Raw genomic sequence first — 6,000 nt, forward strand, 5'->3', positions numbered from 1 at the left:
GTAAACTGTCCTAGGTAGTCATCAAAAATCGTAGGCTTGTTGATATCTGTGATATACAAATGGCTCATGTTCTATTGTATAAGTAAAATGAATATTTACTCATACAACCCCAAAGCATAATACAAATCAAACAGGGGAGAATGGCCTCTGGGTATCACGAATCTTGAACATCAGGAACCGTAAGTATCGACAGAGTCACATATTCCTGTAGTATTCCCAGAGTTTAGTAAGTATCCCATCAAAGTTCAAACGACTTACTTTAACGATCCAGTTCGAATTGGATAAGATGGGCAAGCATTGGATTACTGCAAAATCCAGGTTAATTTTGCAGCTTATTGCGCAACAACAGCATTAGGCATGTCACAACATACGACCGGATCTTTACCTCTTGTCAACTCTATCTTTCGATTTCATGTATACTATCACATGCGTCGTATATTGGGAAAACACGTTTCCAAAAGGTACTTCAATATGCTAAAACCCTAGTCAATTTTGCTGTCATGCCCAGCGTGTACAGACATGAATCTTCGTATTAATAAAATTGAGGAGTATAATAACAATGTCTTGATTGCACCTGCAATGGTAAATAATGGGGTTCAAGTCGATCTAAACAAGATGAAGAAGCCTATTGAGAAACCGAGGGCCCCGAGACCGTTGAAAAAGGTACCTGTGCCAGCAATACTCTCGAAGCACACGGAGACATTAAAGAAGGTACCTGTCCTAGCAATACTCTCGAAGCACATGGAGACATCAAAGAAGGTACCTGTGGCAGCAATACTCCCTAAGCAAGAAGTAATAGAAGCAGAGCAACATGCAGATAACAAGGCTGTCCTAGTTACGGGTGGAATAGAACTTATTTTGGTTTACATAGGGCTCAAAAAGTGGGAAACAGTCGTTTGTGTGTTTTGCGCACATGACTTTTTATTTACGACCTTTTAACCTTGTTCCTACCGATGTATGCTACAACAATAGCAACATCACCTGCAATTGCTATATACAATTGCTGCGCCACAAATTCAACAATCTTTGCTGCTACTCTGAAAAAGGAGAATATCGTCCCTATGATACCAGGAAGAGCCGCGCCAGCCTTTCCTACCAAATATTTCAAACATTTACTAAGTTTTTCAAGTTATTTTCGTACAAACCCTTTACTAGCACCACCACCAGTTTCCGCTGCAGCACTAGCTGCTGCTCAACCTTCTGTCACCGCTAGTACAATAAATGTGAGTAACCTAACAGCAGAAATGATGCTTGCTATAGTAATCCCTTTTTCCTTGAACAAGACCTTGAGTTTTTCAGTGAGCGATGTATCGTCTTCCACCATTTTAATCAGCATGTCTTTTATTGCAGTGAGCTGCCCTCGAGTCTTGGATAATATTACACCATGCGCTTTTTGCGGTTTTTTTTTTATCCTGCAGCTGTTCAAGATCTTTCTTGTCGCAATGTTCCAAATCTCTTGCTGTTGTTTAGATACTCCCGGCAATGCGTTTTTATCCTCAAGTCTCTTCACCTGTGCCTTTGCTTCCTTAATATTATCATCATAATCAATCTTTTCAATTTTTCCAAGGTCCCCCTCAAGGCTTCAAGTTTGAGGTTTAGCTCTTTCTTTCTCCTTCCGTAAATGCCTCCCCATTGAATGAAGTCTCTAATATAAGGCTCTCCGCCCCATCCAGGACGTTCTCCAGAAGTGGCATCATCTCCATATCATTGTTTTCGATGTGAACAACCTCGTTCACCAGTTTCTGAGCCATGAGATTGCTTCCCTTATTTGGTGTAGTAGTATAATCCGTAAAATCTAGTTCCCTTACAAGGTCTGCTCCTAGGTTCCTCGTTATTCCACGACTGCTTGGAATCCCCCCTTTTTATGTATCAGGTCAGTTATATCTTTATCTTTATATATCAGTCTGATTATATGTCCATCTTTTGCAACTTCGAAGTCGTCATAATGCCTCGCATCCGGCTCCCCTAATGTCTTCTCAAGATGGTCATAAAAACCGTTGACCTTTGATTGTTTGAGCTCTTCCCTCTGACTTAGTTTGGTGCCCTCCTACGTTTGTTGTTCTTCAGGTTTTAATGTGGAGCTGGTACCAGGCTGGGCAAGGTCCTCGGGTCTTCTACAAGCTACATCATCAGTATCGTCTGGAATATTTTCCTCAGGGGTGAAATCGTTCCCCGGATCATAAGCTGGATTAATAGGCATTTATTTCAACAAAAAATCATCTAATAATACAGAAGATGTGAGTAATATATTTTGAAAGACACTCGATCCCTATGAAGAGATTAAAACGGCGATGAAAGGAGAGGTGAAAAATGTACATGTAACTCATACACGGGGGACGATCGATCAAAATCAGAAATTATATATTGACATACCAAATATGGATCAGAACGATGTCATTTTCCCTGAAAGTCTTGGACTTCTGTTTGATCTTGAATTAACGGGAGCAAATACAAAGCGTATCATCGTTTCAAATATTGGTAAGAATCTGGTGCAGAATCTGAAAATCACACTGAATGGCAACGAGATGTGGTTGCCAAAATTTGAACGTGAAAACAACTTAATTCAAGAGGGTATCAATCCAAATGATGGCACTATCTGCGCCTGGCAGGTAAAAGCTAGCGATCATGCTGGAACTGTAGAGGAAAAGGCGATTGTCACAGCCTACGGAAATACCTTCCGTATCCCTATTGGTAAAATGTTTGAACTAACCAAGGACGTACTATTCAACCAACCTGGCATACACGACAGATTGCAGTTTGTTCTCCATTTTGCCTTGTATGGAGATGTCATTAAAGATGTAGGTACGGCAACTTTCGGATCCACCACGACAAAGCCTGTGGATGCTACTTACAAGATTAGTAATATAATCCTAGAATATGATATGGTAAATAATAAGGGTCTTGCGAGTGCCCTGGTATCACGATACAGTCATGCACTACCCTATGAGAAAGTACTTCGAAGCAAAGTAATTACCATGAAAAAAGAGGCGACAAGCCATAATTTACAGATTAATACACCGGCAAAGTGCTTGAAGAGTGTTCTACTGTTCTTTCTAGATCCATGAAAGGTCAAGCCGTATAGTGGCGCTAACGAGGTATTCTACAACCCTAAGATCGAGAGGTTTACCTTGGAAAGATAACTTTCCAAGGTAAACCTCATCGGCTGTATTCTGACGGTGTCTTTGAGAGCATTTTTTTGAGAGCAATGCATCATTCAGCTTTTCAAACAAATTGTCAACCTCTTCGGCAGTCATGACTCAACAGTAACAATAGGTCAATTTCTGACTGAAAGGTATGCGCTTTTTCTTGACTTCAGATCATCTCCTGATCATAGTCTGCATGGTAGTGGGAGATCTTTGCAGAGATTGTCGGATGGTATCACTGTACATATGACGAAGAATTAAAAGCTTTATCTATCTTATCCCAGATGTCCGACTGAACATTCTGGATGGTAGATTTCATAGCGTCGAGTATTAAAGTCGCAGATCACCTTGTGGCTTAAATAAATGACTCCAATAGACATTGTTTTAGAGATCCATATTGCGATATTTACAGGACATGTTGTGGGAAAACACAACTTGTCCTTGATCTCCTTTTCACAATATAGTTATTCTTTGCCCAACTATACAATGGAACAGTACTTACCTAAAGAGGTAAGTGTTACATATTTTTTTATTTTTTTATATATTTTTGATCAACCCAAAGAATCAGCTTTTTGGATGGATCGATAAATTATCGTCGCTGCTAGCTGGCGAAGATATACTGTTCATTATCGACGACTGTATAGCAGACGAAAATCTCGATAAAAAAAGACAATCTCTGCTGGAAATAGCGGTTTCACACAGAAAAAATAGCCTATGGCTGTTATCACAGTCGTATACCGCTTTACCGAAAAATCTTCGAAGGCAGAATAAGCAGCTGTTCCTCTGGTATCCACACAAACGTTCAGATATAAAATTGATTGATGACGAAACCAAATCAGTGATAGCAATTGGGAAGAGATCAAAACTCAACTGAAAAACTTAAAACATGCCTGTCTATACGTTAGACTTTGAGCACCTTAGAAGCTATAAAATTCTGGGTCGCGAAGCGTTAGCATTCGCCCCGCACAAGGTGCTATAATAAGCGCCAACACCCTGGTTGCACTTCTTCCTAGAACAAGAAGATGTCAAAAGAGAGCAAGCAGTGGCGCCAGGCGGAACGGAACTCAAAAAAAAAAAAAAAAATCGTATGTTTTGTATAGATTTATCCATACAAAAAAATAATTTTTGTTTCTAAACATGTGTTAAAGATTTGTGAGATAATCTCACAAAACAAGAAAAAAACATGGAAAGACAATACACACAATGTCAACACTCTTTATCTCTAGACAATTTCAAGGTTAGAGAGAATGGACATCAGACAAAATGGTGCATCCAGGTGCCTCGATATAAAGAAGGCTTCAAGACAGCGAAACAAATGCCCACACGGAAAACAACGACAACAATGTCCTACCTGTGACTGTCCAGGGTATCTCTATAAGCTAATTCTAGACAGAATACGCGACGCCCTAAGGCATGACACAAAGATAGCTTCCCAGAAATATCTGGGATGTGACATTGTAATGTTTATGAAGCATATCCAAGCACAGTTTAGAGGCGGCATGAGCTGGGGAAATAGAGGTCAATGGCAGTTCGATCACAAAATCTCAGTCAGGTATAGAGAGAATGGAGAATATCCTAGTGATGAAGAACAACTCGCAAGACTGCACTACACCAACATTCAGCCCATGTGGATTGCGGACAACCAGACGAAGGGCCATCGATATATCTCTGAATAGTCTAATGTGTTTCATCAACCACTTTACACTGCCTGATGGAGATACGCGGGAGTTTTTCGAAGAGATGTTCAAGATCAATATGGTGTAAGCAGCGCCTCTAATTTTGTGACTCTTTGCGAGTCACATCAAAAAGTAAATGCTTACAACTTGAAACTGTGTTCCGCGTTGCTGACCGCTACGACGGAGAAAAAAAAAGTGATGGAATAACAAAACAAATATGGAAGCATACGTACAACAAGAATAATTTAAAGCTTACTACAATATCTCTGTGCCTGTTCTAAAATGTTGTATCAAGACAGCGTCACTTGCTGGTTATTGCCCGCAATGCTTGGGAAATTTTACCTATCGAAATGGACTATACTACGAAGGATTTGAGCATCCAACTGATGAACAGCTTTTAACCAGAGTAGCATCAGGGGAAAAAGCATGGGCAACATGCCCAAGACTTTATATGGACCCGGAGTTAGAGAATGATATAACGCGCTAAGGGTTGCATGTTAGTACGGATGTGAACAAATACGGTGTTATTTGTTACGAAGTGATCAAAAATAAAGAAACAAAGCTATCAGATCTAGCAGACTTGGAAAAAATAGGCGATATCCTAGGCGTTAATATACCAGATAGACTGCTGGTTGAAATTAACCTTGATAACGAGCCAAATGTTGTTAAAGGAATCGTGTATAGGTACCCTTTCTATACCTTACATTCTTATGATTATCTGCGAGTATGAGGAATATACAGGTAGGTTCTTGTAAGTCTCATGAGACTTACAAGATGACAGCAACGCGGAACCTAATTTTAACATACCCTTTCACCATTTTTTCACATACTCAGGAGTTATTGTAACATCTTCTGGAATCAGCATTAATTCTTCAGAGACAAATGATTTATCAGGACCTTTTTTAAGATAGTACAACACACGACTGTTTGGTTCTGCCACAATAAGATCCTGCCTATACGTTTTCTTGCGACAAAAAGCGTCGATTGAACGTCTTTTCTGATCACCATATTCTTCTCCAGGTTGAAGCAGATAGAGGTATAGACCATCTTCAGGCAAAGGGACTTCGTGCTTCACCTTTTCATCAGGACGGAGCCGCAGGCGATCGTTTTTTTTAGGTGGCACGTCTTCCAATTTGATGGCCTTTGAAAGCTTCATGCCGATCATTACAGTATTGGTGTTA

This window comes from Hydractinia symbiolongicarpus, chromosome 10 (genome assembly GCF_029227915.1).
Source record: "Hydractinia symbiolongicarpus strain clone_291-10 chromosome 10, HSymV2.1, whole genome shotgun sequence".
In the NCBI taxonomy this organism is placed as follows: Eukaryota; Metazoa; Cnidaria; class Hydrozoa; order Anthoathecata; family Hydractiniidae; genus Hydractinia; species Hydractinia symbiolongicarpus.